A 12,840-nucleotide genomic window follows, 5' to 3' on the forward strand; every position below is an offset into this window, starting at 1 on the left:
TGTTCTAAGCACTAGAGAAGAGCCAGGGGCTGCTGAGGCATTAGGAAGCAACAGGGAAACACCTGTGAATTGCCTCAAGAGAATTAGGGCAAACTCCTCTAAAAAGGGGGTGTGGCCAATAGCCCAGCTGAAGTGCCTCTATACCAATGCACGCAGCATGGGAAACAAACAGGAGGAGCTGGTAGCTGCTGCCCAGATGGAAAACTATGACCTGATTGCTATCACAGAAACTTGGTGGGATGAATCGCACGATTGGAGTGCTGTGATTGACAGCTATAAACTATTCAGAAGGGACAGGTAAGGAAGGAGAGGTGGGGGAGTTGCCCTCTATGCCAAAAATGGGATTGATTGCACAGAGATATCTTTGAAGAACAGCAATGCGCAGGTCGAGAGCTTATAGGTGAAAATTAGAGACCAAGCCAACAAAGGAAACTTTGTGGTTGGTGTCTACTACAGGCCACCCAATCAAGGAGAGGAGGTTGATGAAGAGTTCTTTCTTCAACTGCAGGAAGCATCATGCTCGCAGGCCCTGATCCTGATAGGGGACTTCAACCACCCCAGACATCTGCTGGAAAAGTGGCACAGCGAACTGCAAGCAGTCCAGGAAACTACTGGAGTGCTGTGGTGGGTTGACCTTGGCTGGACACCATGTGCCCACCAAGCTGCTCTATCACTCCCCCTCCTCAGCAAGACCGGGGGGGGGGGAGAGAAAATAAGATGGAAAAAAACTCATGGGTCAAGATAAAGGCAGTTTAATAAAGCAAAAGCAAAGGCTGTGCGCAGAAGCAAAGGAAAACAAAAGATTTATTCTCTACTTCCCATCAGCAGGCAATGTCCAGCCACTTCCTGGGAAGTAGGGCTTCAGTACGCATAGCGGTTGCTCTGGAAGACAAACATCATAATAACAAATGCCCCCCCTGCCCCTTTCTCTTAGCTTTTATTGCTGAGCATGACGTCATATGGTATGGAATATCCCTTTGGTCACTTTGGGTCAGCTGTCCTGGCTCTGTCCCCTCCCAACCTCTTGCCCACCCCCAGCCTACTGGCCTTTGGGGGTGGGGGAATGTTGGAGAGACAGCCTTTATGCCAAAACACTGGTGTGTTATCAACATCTTTCTAGCTACCAATACAAAGCACAGCACTATGAGGGCTGCTATGGGGAAAGTTAACTCCATCCCAGCCAGACCCAATACAAGTGCATTGAGGACAACTTCCTAGTACAGGCGATGGAGAGCCCAACTAGAGGAGAGGCACTGCTGGACCTGCTGCTCACTAATGCAGAAGAACGTATCGGAGAGGTCAAGACTGGAGGTAGCCTGGGCTGCAGCGATCATGCCCTGGTAGAATTCTCAATCTTGAAGAGTACAGGACGGGTAAAAAGTAAGAGTCAGGACCCTAAACCTCAGAAAGGCAAACTTTCAGCTGTTTAGGGCGCTAGTGCGTGGGATCCCTTGGGAAACTGCCCTCAGAGATAAAGGAGCAAATGAGAGCTGGGAGATATTTAAAGACATACATAAGTCTATGGGACCTGATGAGATGCATCTCAGAATCCTGAGGGAATTGGCTGATGTAGTTGCCAAGCCACTCTCCATGATATTTGAAAAGTCACGGCAGTCAGGTGAAGTCCCCGGTGACTAGAAAAAGGGAAACATTGCACCCATTTTTAAAAAGGGTAGAAAGGAAGACCCAGGGAACTACAGGCCAGTCAGTCTCACCCCTGTACCTGGGAAGATCATGGAACAGATCCTCCTGGAAGCTATGCTAAGGCACATGGAGGACAGGGAGGTGATTTGAGACAGCCAGCATGGCTTCACCAAGGGCAAGTCCTGCCTGACCAACCTAGTGGCCTTCTATGATGGAGTGACTACATCAGTGGACATGGGAAGAGCTACGGATGTCATCTATCTGGACCTCTGTAAGGTCTTTGACACGGTCCCCCATGTCACGAATGAGAAAGAATCACTGGCAAAGGTATTGGCAAAGGGTGATTTTAATAGAAATTTATAGAAACGTGACTTAACAGAATTCAATGGCAAGGTTCACTCTATTACTCGTTACATGGATTAAGTTACACAGGGGAAAATCGTATTAGAATTTTGTTGGAGTGATTCGTACAGAGATTGAGGATAAAAGGGTAAGGGGGACCCTCCCATTGAGTCATGAGGTTCAGAGAAGATCCAACTGGACCCAATCTTAGTCTCAGACTTGGACAACAGTTTGTGTCTAATACAAAAGGGATAGGAAGACCCTCCCATTGAGTCACGAGGTTCAGAGTAGACCCCCTTGCTTTCTAAACTCCTTCTCAGAGAGGAGTCTAGGTGCGGCTGGATCTACCCCTAGTCTCAGACCTGGGCAACGGTTTATGACTAAAGGGTTAAGGGTGTTTAGCAGCAACTTAGAGTCCAACAATAATTAAGCATTAATCAATTTGGCAGCTACAAAAAGGAGTTAGTCAAGTTTTTTCTACAAATACTAAAACAATTGAGCTACAGATTATACTTTGTTAGTAATTGTACAGATAAATGCGCAAAAAGATCTAGATCAATCAATACATATATATATGCATATGAACATGGTACCAAACCTAAATGAGTTTATAAAGGTATACCTGTTAAAAATTCCCCTCGAGTCTCGTGAAATACTCACGTTAAATGTTTTGGCATTTCTCAACAGGCAAAGGGTTGAGCCCCGAGGTGTGTTCCAGCCCGAATCTCGGTGATCCTCCGAGTATTGCAAATTCGAGAGTTTGCAGACTCTGAGAGGCGTCCCACTCAGAGGGAGATTCTGGATGCAGCCCGCTGCGGTCCAGGAGAGCTCAAAGGGTCTCACTCGGTACCGCTGTTTATAGGTTTGCAAGATGATTGGCTTTAGTCATCAGTAAATTTCCATTTTGGCTACTATCCGAGGTGGTCCAGGGTAGTAATTATGGTATTGTTTCACAGTAACAATGGTATCATTCCACTTGAGCTATGATCTAGGTAAGGAATGCTTCAGGGCTGTCAGAGATGACGAATTATCTCTGGTTCTTGTTCCCTACCTTGATCAGGTAGCCGATGTCCCTGGTACGATCGCTGTCGCTCCCCACCTTAGCCATGCAAGCGTGCCTGGTACGGTCAAGGGACGCTCAACCGCCCAACTCGTACACAATGGCTAAAGCTTAACAGAAGTTCCTGAGATCGTATCGTAGCCCAGAGGAAGGGGGGGAAATGCACCCCCACACCCCACAACATCCTTCTCTCTAAATTGGAGAGATATGGATTTGATGGATGGACTGTTCGGTGGGTGAGGAATTGGTTGGATGGTCGCATCCAGAGGGTAGTGGTCAACAGCTCGATGCCCAGGTGGAGATCAGTGATGAGTGGTGTCCTGCGGGGGTCCGTACTGGGACCAGTACTGTTTAATATCTTCATCAGTGACATAGACAGTGGGATCGAGTGCACCCTCAGCAAGTTTGCAGACGACACCAAGCTGAGTGGTGCGGTTGACACGCCTGAGGGACGGGATGCCATCCAGCGGGACCTGGACAAGCTCGAGAAGTGGGCCCATGTGAACCTCATGAGGTTCAACAAGGCCAATTGCAGGGTCCTGCACCTGGGTCAGGGCAACCCCCGGTATCCATACATCCTGGGGGATGAAGGGATTGAGAGCAGCCCTGCCGAGAAGGACTTGGGGGTACTGGTGGACGAAAAGCTGGACATGAGCCAGCAATGTGTGCTCACAGCCCAGAAGGCCAGTTGTATCCTGGGCTGCATCAAAAGCAGCATGGCCAGCAGGTCGAGGGAGGTGATTCTCCCCCTCTACTCTGCTCTGGTGAGACCCCACCTGCAGTACTGCGTCCAGCTCTGGGATCCCCTGTACGAGAAAGACATGGACCTGTTGGAGCAGGTCCAGAGGAGGGCCACGAAAATGACCAGGGGGATGGAACACCTCTCCTATGAAGAAAGGCTGAGAGAGTTGGGGTTGTTCAGCCTGGAGAAGAGAAGGCTTCGGGGAGACCTTATTGCAGCCTTGCAGTACTTAAAGGGGGCCTACAGGAAAGATGGGGAGGGACTCTTTATCAGGGAGTGTAATGATAGGACGAGGGGTAACAGTTTTAAACTGAAAGAGGGTAGATTTAGATTAGATATTAGGAAGAAATTCTTTACTGTGAGAGTGGTGAGACACTGGAGTAGTTGTGGATGCCCCCTCCCTGGAAGTGTTCAAGGTCAGGTTGGATGAGGCTTTGAGCAACCTGATCTAGTGGAAGGTGTCCCTGCCCGTGGCAGGGGAGTTGGAACTAGATGATCTTTAAGGTCCCTTCCAACACAAACTATTCTATGATTCTGTGAAATAAATAAGGACAAAATAGCCTCTCAGTTTGGGATAACCAAGGACTTTTCTAAACAATTCTTAAAAGTCAACCAGGGCCAGAACTGCTGACAACAAATCTGCAGATCTTCACAAGATCACAGAAGAACTGAAGCTGGAAGGGAACTCTGGAGATCATCTAGCCATTTCTCCTGCTCAAAGCAGGGGCAAAGACCTGAAGTCTTACCTAACTAATGAACTCTCTGGAGATTAAAATGTGGGTCTTTTAACAACAAAAAGGTACAAAGAAAGAGTGATTTCTGTGGAACCAGTCATTCTCCCATTTACCAGTACAACCTCCTCCAGGCTATATTGGCTTTCTGGACTTTCCATTAGTTCTGTGAACATATATTTAGCTATCACTCTTATCTTAGTCTTTTCCTCCTTTTCTTCATACCCACTTGATTGAAGCTCCATTTTCAGCATTTTCCTTCAATTTTTTTTCTTCTAATGGAGAAACAAATTCCCTGGAGAAAGCTTGATTTTACCCTCCTGACCTCAATGGAATAGTGAGATAAACCTTTGTTCTCATTTACTCTTTTCCACCTCTATAAAACTTGATTTCTGGCATCTTTTACTTCAGCTAGAATGACTGGAAAAGATGTAGGCCACTGTGACAGATCTGCCAATACAAAAGAGTTTTGGAGGCAAGGTTCACTTCAGACTGATCAAAAGTTCCTACCAAAAGGTAATTTCTGAGTTTCATTTAGTCCAAACTACCCCTCCCCTACATCCTTTCCTAAATCTTGTTCATCCACAACAGAAGCATCACTCTCTACCCTACATATTAACATGCTTAGACTTTCTTTATTTGGACAGAATACAATTCTGTTGTTGCTTTCTCCAAGGATCTTCCTGCAATCTCCACCCATCTTTTCCCAGTGTCTGTCAGATCCTACCAGGCCCTTAAGGAAGATGAAGCCATCTGATATGATTCAAGCACATATTATGGGACCAAGTAAAACATTCTTATCCCTTAAATAAGAGCTCTATCCACAAAGTTGATCTAAATTCTATACACTATGGTATAGCGAGGTACCGTGCAGAGAAAAGACAAACCTTGGTGAAGCAGTCTCCTAGTCACTTATTTCTTATGTTTCTGGAATATTTATCCAGATAATCCAAGGATTATCAGTGACTCCCTGCTTGGAGTCACTCATGGTGTAAAAAGGCCTATAGACCATATCTCAGAAGAAAGATATGATCAATATCCAGAAATTCTTCTTTGTGGCACATACCCCAGCCATCTCCCTTTCTCTCTATCTCAGGGCTTTCAGAAATTGCCTCTGGCTAGAAGTTTCCTGAATAAGTAAGAGAAATCTGAGTTTGAGAGACTCCAACAGCCTGTGGTACCCCACAGCCATTTAAATCACTTGTCACATGGGAAGACAAGTAGCTTAGGTGTGTGGTAGTAGCATCCCATAGGTACCATTAGAGTTAGAGAAAGGCTTTCAGCTTCAGTGCCTGGATACATATATGCACAGGCATGCACTTAGGACACTCAGAAGAATCAGTAACTGTCCTGGTTTCAGCTGGGATAGAGTTAAATTTCTTCCTAGTGCTGTGTTTTGGATTTAGTATGAGAAGAATGTTGATAACACACTGATGTTTTCAGTTGTTGCTAAGTACCCTGCTAGTCAAGGACATTCAGCTTAAAAAAAAACAAAACAAAACAAAACAGGCGCTGGGGGGGAGCAAAGCTGGGACAGCTGGCCCAGCTGGCCAATGGGGTATTCCATACCATGTGATGTCATGCTCAGTATATGAGTGGTAGGCGTGATCCAGGAAGTACCGATCGCTACTTGGTTATCGGTCAGCGCGGGTGGTGAGCAATTGCATTGTGCATCACCCATTTTTGTATATTCTATCGTTATCATTATTATTATTATTATTATTATTATTATTATTTTCCCTTTTCTGTTCTATTAAACTGTCTTTATCTCAACCCACGAGTTTTTCTCACTTTTACCCTTCCGATTCTCTCCCCGTCCCACTGGGGGGGAGTGAGTGAGCGGTTGCGTGGTATTGGCTGCCTGTCAGGTTAAACCACAACAGTCCTTTTTGGCGCCCAACGTGGGGCACGAAGGGTTGAGATAACGACACATCTGACCCGAACGGGTTAAAACAAATTGGTTATAAGCATTCATTATATCGGTTTAGTAGTCGCTGGTCACAATGTTGGTTTATTTGCTCTCAGAGTTGTTGGATCTGTTCTGGGAGTTTTGGTCTGTAGCACCTTACTGGCTGTCTATACTGCTGATTATCAGTATTTATGTGGGGTTGGTCATCTCTGGGAAATGGATTAAGGTCATCGCTTTGCTATACTGTGTGACACTGGTTTATGATATGATAAAATTATTGATCAGGAGACTGTACTCAGCACTGCCATCATTCCTGTTTTTTGGAAGCTATCTTTTGGAAACTATTAATAATTACACTTTTTACCTCTTCTCCTCAGAGAGCCAATTTAGGGGGGAGACAGCTTCCTTCCCCTTCTCCTCCAGGCTGATTACAATAGCTCTTGAGGATTTTGAATATTCTTGGGATGCTCAAACCAGCGTGTTCCTATTGCTATGTCTCCTGAATGTGTTTCAGGCCTTGTTTAAGGTTAAACAACTATTTAAGAATACCCCCCAGAGATCTGCCCCGACGCTGGATAGTTATGAGTGGCAGGGTGTGTGGGATAGTATGGGCAAGTGCCTAGGACAGTGGTCACCTCCAGTGTTTTGGAGCTTCACCCCTGAACAAGTGCAGAATCCTGAAAAACTAGTAAAATATTTGGAGAAAGCATGCTGTCACCTTGGCAATTCCAGAGAAACACAAATCACTGCAACGTGCTGCGGCCTGGTCCATGCCTACCGAGCCCTATTCAACACTATCCAGAACGCTCAAAGGGGAGAGAAGGTCTCCGGATCTGATGACAAAACGACAGGCACTGCGGCTACTCCAACCCCTGTGGCTACTCCAACCCCCGCAACGGGCACTGCGGCTACTCCAGCCCCCGCGACGGGCACTGCGGCTGAACCAGAGGACCAACCCTTGCTGGTATCTGTTGCCCCTGTACAGAAGAAGAAATCTTGGAAGTGAAAGTCAGGTCGTTTAGAAAGGGATGATGGAAAAGCAGGGCCATCACGAGGAGAGCAGGAGGAAGAGGAAGAACTCATAAACGAGACGTAAACCACCCGATCCCTATCCCTAAATGAGCTGTGAGATATGCGGAAAGATTTCAGCCGTCGTCCAGGCGAGCACATTGTCACCTGGCTGCTCCGATGCTGGGATAATGGGGCCAGTAGCCTGGAATTGGAGGGGAAGGAAGCCAAACAGCTGGGATCCCTTGCTAGGGAAGGAGGCATTGACAAAGCAATTGGAAAGGGGGCACAGGTCCTCAGCCTCTGGAGGCGACTGCTGTCAGGCGTGAAGGAAACGTATCCCTTCAAGGAAGATGTTATATATCGCCCAGGCAAATGGACCACTATGGAGAGAGGTATCCAGTACCTGAGAGAATTAGGTGTGCTGGAGGTGGTTTATAGTGACCTGGACAACAACCAAATGCCCAAAGATCCAGATGACGTCCAGTGCACGCGACCCATGTGGAGGAAGTTGGTATGGAGCGCACCAGCATCGTATGCCAGTTCGTTGGCAGTACTTTCCTAGAAAAAGGAAGAAGTACCAACGGTGGATGTCGTGGTTAGCAGACACCGGGATTTCGAAGAAACTGTCTCCTCCTCCCTTGTCTCGGCTGTGGAGAAGCTGTCCCGGAAGGTCCAGCAACTCGAAGAGGTTATGTCCTATTCCCCACCTGTACGGACCAGTATCTCAGCCATTAGGAGTCAGCGTTTTTCTCCTCAAGAGAGAGGATATAGAAAGTACACACCACGGGGCACCCTGTGGTTTTACCTGCGTGACCACGGAGAGGACATGAGGCAGTGGGATGGAAAACCTACCTTCATCCTAGAGGCACGTGTACGTGAGTTGCAAGGAAAAACAATCACACAAGGGGGTTCTCCCAGGAAAAATGCTGCTCCAGTTGTCAGGAAAAACCTGTCTCACGACGGTCCAGTTTCCAGTGAACAGTTCCCCAGACAGAGTAGAAGGGCTGATCTTACTTTGGATTGTAATGAAGAAGTTCTGGACTCGCGTTTTCAAGAATTGAGAAACGAATACTATGACCAGGACTAGAGGGGCCCTGCCTCCGGCCAGGTGGAGGAAAGGGACAACCGGGTTTACTGGACTGTGTGGATTCGATGGCCTGGCACATCAGACCCACAGGAGTATAAGGCTCTCGTAGACACCGGTGCACAGTGTACCCTGATGCCATCAAGCTATGAAGGGGCAGAACCCATCTGTATTTCTGGAGTGACAGGGGGATCCCAAGAGTTAACTGTATTGGAGGCCGAAGTGAGCCTAACCGGGAATGAGTGGCAGAAGCACCCCATTGTGACTGGCCCAGAGGCTCCGTGCATCCTTGGCATAGACTACCTCAGGAGAGGGTATTTCCAGGACCCAAAAGGGTACCGGTGGGCTTTTGGTATAGCTGCCCTGGAGACGGAGGAAATTAAACAGCTGTCCACCTTGCCCGGTCTCTCGGAGGACCCTTCTGTTGTGGGGTTGCTGAGGGTTGAAGAACAGCAGGTACCAATCGCTACCACAACAGTGCACCGGCAGCAATATCGCAACAACTGAGACTCCCTGATCCCCATTCATGAGCTGATTCGTCGACTGGAGAGCCAAGGAGTGATCAGCAAGACTCGCTCACCCTTCAACAGTCCCATATGGCCAGTGCGAAAGTCCAATGGAGAGTGGAGACTAACAGTGGACTACCGTGGCCTGAACGAAGTCACGCCGCCACTGAGTGCTGCCGTGCCAGACATGCTAGAACTCCAATATGAACTGGAGTCAAAGGCAGCCAAGTGGTACGCCACAAGTGACATCGCTAAGGCGTTCTTCTCCATCCCTTTGGCGGCAGAGTGCAGGCCACAGTTTGCTTTCACTTGGAGGGGCGTCCAGTACACCTGGAACCGACTGCCCCAGGGGTGGAAACACAGCCCTACCATTTGCCATGGACTGATCCACACCGCACTGGAACAGGGTGAGGCTCCAGAACACCTGCAATACATTGATGACATCATTGTGTGGGGCAACACAGCAGAAGAAGTTTTTGAGAAAGGAAAGAAAATAATTCAAATCCTTCTGAAGGCCGGTTTTTGTGGCGAATAAGGGCACGGACTCCGTCTGAGAGGGAATGGAGACGAAGACGAAATCCTTTATTATACAGCACAAGCGCCTTTTTATACCTTACATTATGCCACGTATGCACTTCAAAGAATTCCCTAGTACATCCCCTAAACAAAGGTCATCTCGACACTCTTCCGCTCATTTCCTTATCTTTGTCACGCCCTCAGAAGCGTGAACTGCCACCTCTTATCTCCCTTTTTCCCACGGCTTCTTTCACTTCCTATCTTCCCATGGCTTCTTGTTTACCAATGCTATGATACTGCTTGTACTCTCAGACATTGATTCCTCCACATCTCCCCCTTTTTCTTTTACAACAAACACTAAGCTAACTGACTTTTCTATTATTCGTTTCACACATTGCAATAAACATAGTACACACACAAGAATACATACGAATACAATCAAACGTATAATTCCCAGTTCAATCAAACTCGTTACCCATTTTGCCAAGCCCCAATAATTCTATCTTTTGTGGCTCTACACTCAGGGGCGGATGGTACACCAAACATCCGTCCCAATTGTCAGTCACATGGCGGCCGCCACTACCAAGTGTTGCATGCGGCTCCGTGAGACCTAGGGTCCAATTGTTCCACGGGAGTCCCACTAAGCTGGTGGAAAAAGGATTTTCAGGCGACGAGAGTGAAAGGCAAATGGTCTCCTGGCCTGTCTGATTCGCAAGGGTGAGCCAGACGTTCTCTTTGGGCTGCGGTGGGGCCCAAAACGCGCTTACGCCTGTGACAACAGCGAAAAAGACGGCTTGACAAACCGCGCTGGTGCCCATCTTGGTCCTCGATCTGTGGAGACACAAGCATACCCTCGACCCCAGGTTATCAATGAAAACGGGCCTTCCCACTCATGAGATTCCAGGTTTCTCACCTTTACCCACGCCTTGTCCCTTATGATTGCCTCATGACCTTCAATAGAATCAAAATGTCTGCAAATCGGGGGTCCACCTTCCTCAGCCCACCGATTGAGAAAATTAAGAACATAAACGGCTTTTGCCAATCTTTCCTGTGGGGTTAAATCCCCTACTCCCCCTTTTTGTTTTGTTAACATGTCTTTGAGCGAACGGTGCACGCACTCAACAATGGCTTGCCCTGTGGGGCTGTGTGGAATTCCCGTGATATGAGTGATTCCCCACGTTTGCAGGAAGGTCCGTGTAGCTTGGGCAACGTACCCGGGGCCGTTATCTGTTTTTATTTTGCTCGGTACTCCAAGAATGGAAAAAGCAAGAAGAAAATGTTTTCGGACATCCTGGGACTTTTCCCCAGTGTGGGCTGTGGCTGCAATTGCTCCCGAAAATGTATCCACTGAGACGTGGACACATTTGAGTCGACCAAAGTCGGGAAGATGTGTAATATCAGTCTGCCAAAGTTCGAGTGCCTGCAAGCCACAAGGGTTGACTCCCCCCGGCTGTGGAGGACCTGAACACTGGCACTCAGGGCATGCAGTGACAATTTGGCGTGCTTGCGTAAGTGGTAAATGAAACATTCTAGCCAAGGCCTTAGCGTTCTGATGATAAAAGTTATGTGAACGCCTCGCTTGCTCAAATTTCCCCGGGACAACAACAGCCCCTGCAAGCGAATCAGCCAACCGGTTTCCCTCAACCAGGGGCCCCGGCAATGCAGTATGAGATCTGATATGCAATATAAAAAAAGAGTGGATCCTTCGATGAATGTGTTCTCTGAGGGTTTTAAACAGAGCAAAAAGCTGGGCATTATTTACATCTTTCAAATAAGCAAACTCCATGCGGGACACTACCCCTGCAACATATGCAGAGTCAGTCACGATGTTGACGGGGCGTTGCCATTTTTCAAACACTCGTACCACTGCCGCCAACTCCACGATTTGTGGTGAACCGTCTTGTTTCCGGATATCAGATTGCCATTGATCGTGGTCATCCTTCCAGACAAGGACAGACTTACCCGTGCGCCCAGACCCATCCGTGAAGACTGTTAGAGCGTCCAAAGGGGTCACGCTACATTTCGGCAATTGCTGCAGTGGTAGCGGGAACTGCAGCCATTTATGACTGGGAGGGTGAATAGAAATCACTCCTGTAAAACCTTCCATAGCCTTTTGAAAAGGTACAGACATTTGCATCAACCAAGTTAACATAGGCATCACGACAGGAATGTTAATGGTATGCGGCTCTTTTCCGCACAGCGCTATCAACCGTTGCCTCCCTCTCATGACCAGGGATGCAAACATTTCTGCTCTAGTGGTGATGGTTTTTCCAAATTGATGGGGAAGAAACACCCATTCTATGACCAACAACTGTTCGCCGCTGGGTGTTGGCTTCCATTGAAACAACAAACCATATGGTTGGAAGTCAGTGTTCACTATTGCTAACTGAAAATGAAGCTCTGGATCACAGCGCTGTGCTTGCCGAGCCGATATCATTGTAGCAATCTGCTGCAACGCTTGCTGAGCCTCAGGGGTTAACGTTCGTCGAGACCCCAACGCAGGATCACCTTTTAGCAAATTAAACAGAGGTCTCAACAGCTCGTTGTTAATTCCCAACAGAGGCCTTACCCAATTGATGGTGCCCAATAATTTCTGCAAATCAGTCAGGGTGTGGACCTGACTACTGATCTTGAGCCCTTGCGGTATCACAGTTTGCTCAGTAATGCGCCACCCTAGATATTTCCAGGGAGCGGTCTGCTGCACCTTTTCTGGGGCAACTATCAAGCTGTTATGCTGGAGGCTCGTTACGACAACCTCCATGGCCCCTCGTATCATGGCCTCAGAGGGGGTTGCTACAAGGATATCATCCATATAATGATAAATTACGACTTCAGGCAATTGGGCGGGGGCTGGACTAAGGGCCCGAGCCACGAACCATTGACATATGGTGGGACTATTTTTCATGCCTTGCGGGAGCACCGTCCAATGGTACCGTTGACTCGGCTGGGCTACATTGGTCGCGGGTACAGTAAAAGCAAACTGCAGTGCGTCATCTGGGTGTAGCGGAATGGTAAAAAAACAGTCCTTAAGGTCTATTCCTCATTTATACGTCTTAGATCGTGAAGGAGCCTCCACTTTCCTGATTTCTTCTGGATGACAAAAACTGGTGAGTTCCATGGGCTCGTGGATGGCACAATGTGCCCAGCGCGCAGCTGCTCAGCAACTAGGTCCTGCAAGTGATGCAGCTTGTCTGTGGGGAGGGGCCACTGATCCACCCATGTAGGCTTTTCACAGGACCATTGCAACTTCAGGGTGTGCTGCCGATCAGTAGCCCCTAGGATAAATTTGTCCCCA

Source organism: Calonectris borealis, chromosome W (genome assembly GCF_964195595.1).
Source record: "Calonectris borealis chromosome W, bCalBor7.hap1.2, whole genome shotgun sequence".
Taxonomy (NCBI): Eukaryota; Metazoa; Chordata; class Aves; order Procellariiformes; family Procellariidae; genus Calonectris; species Calonectris borealis.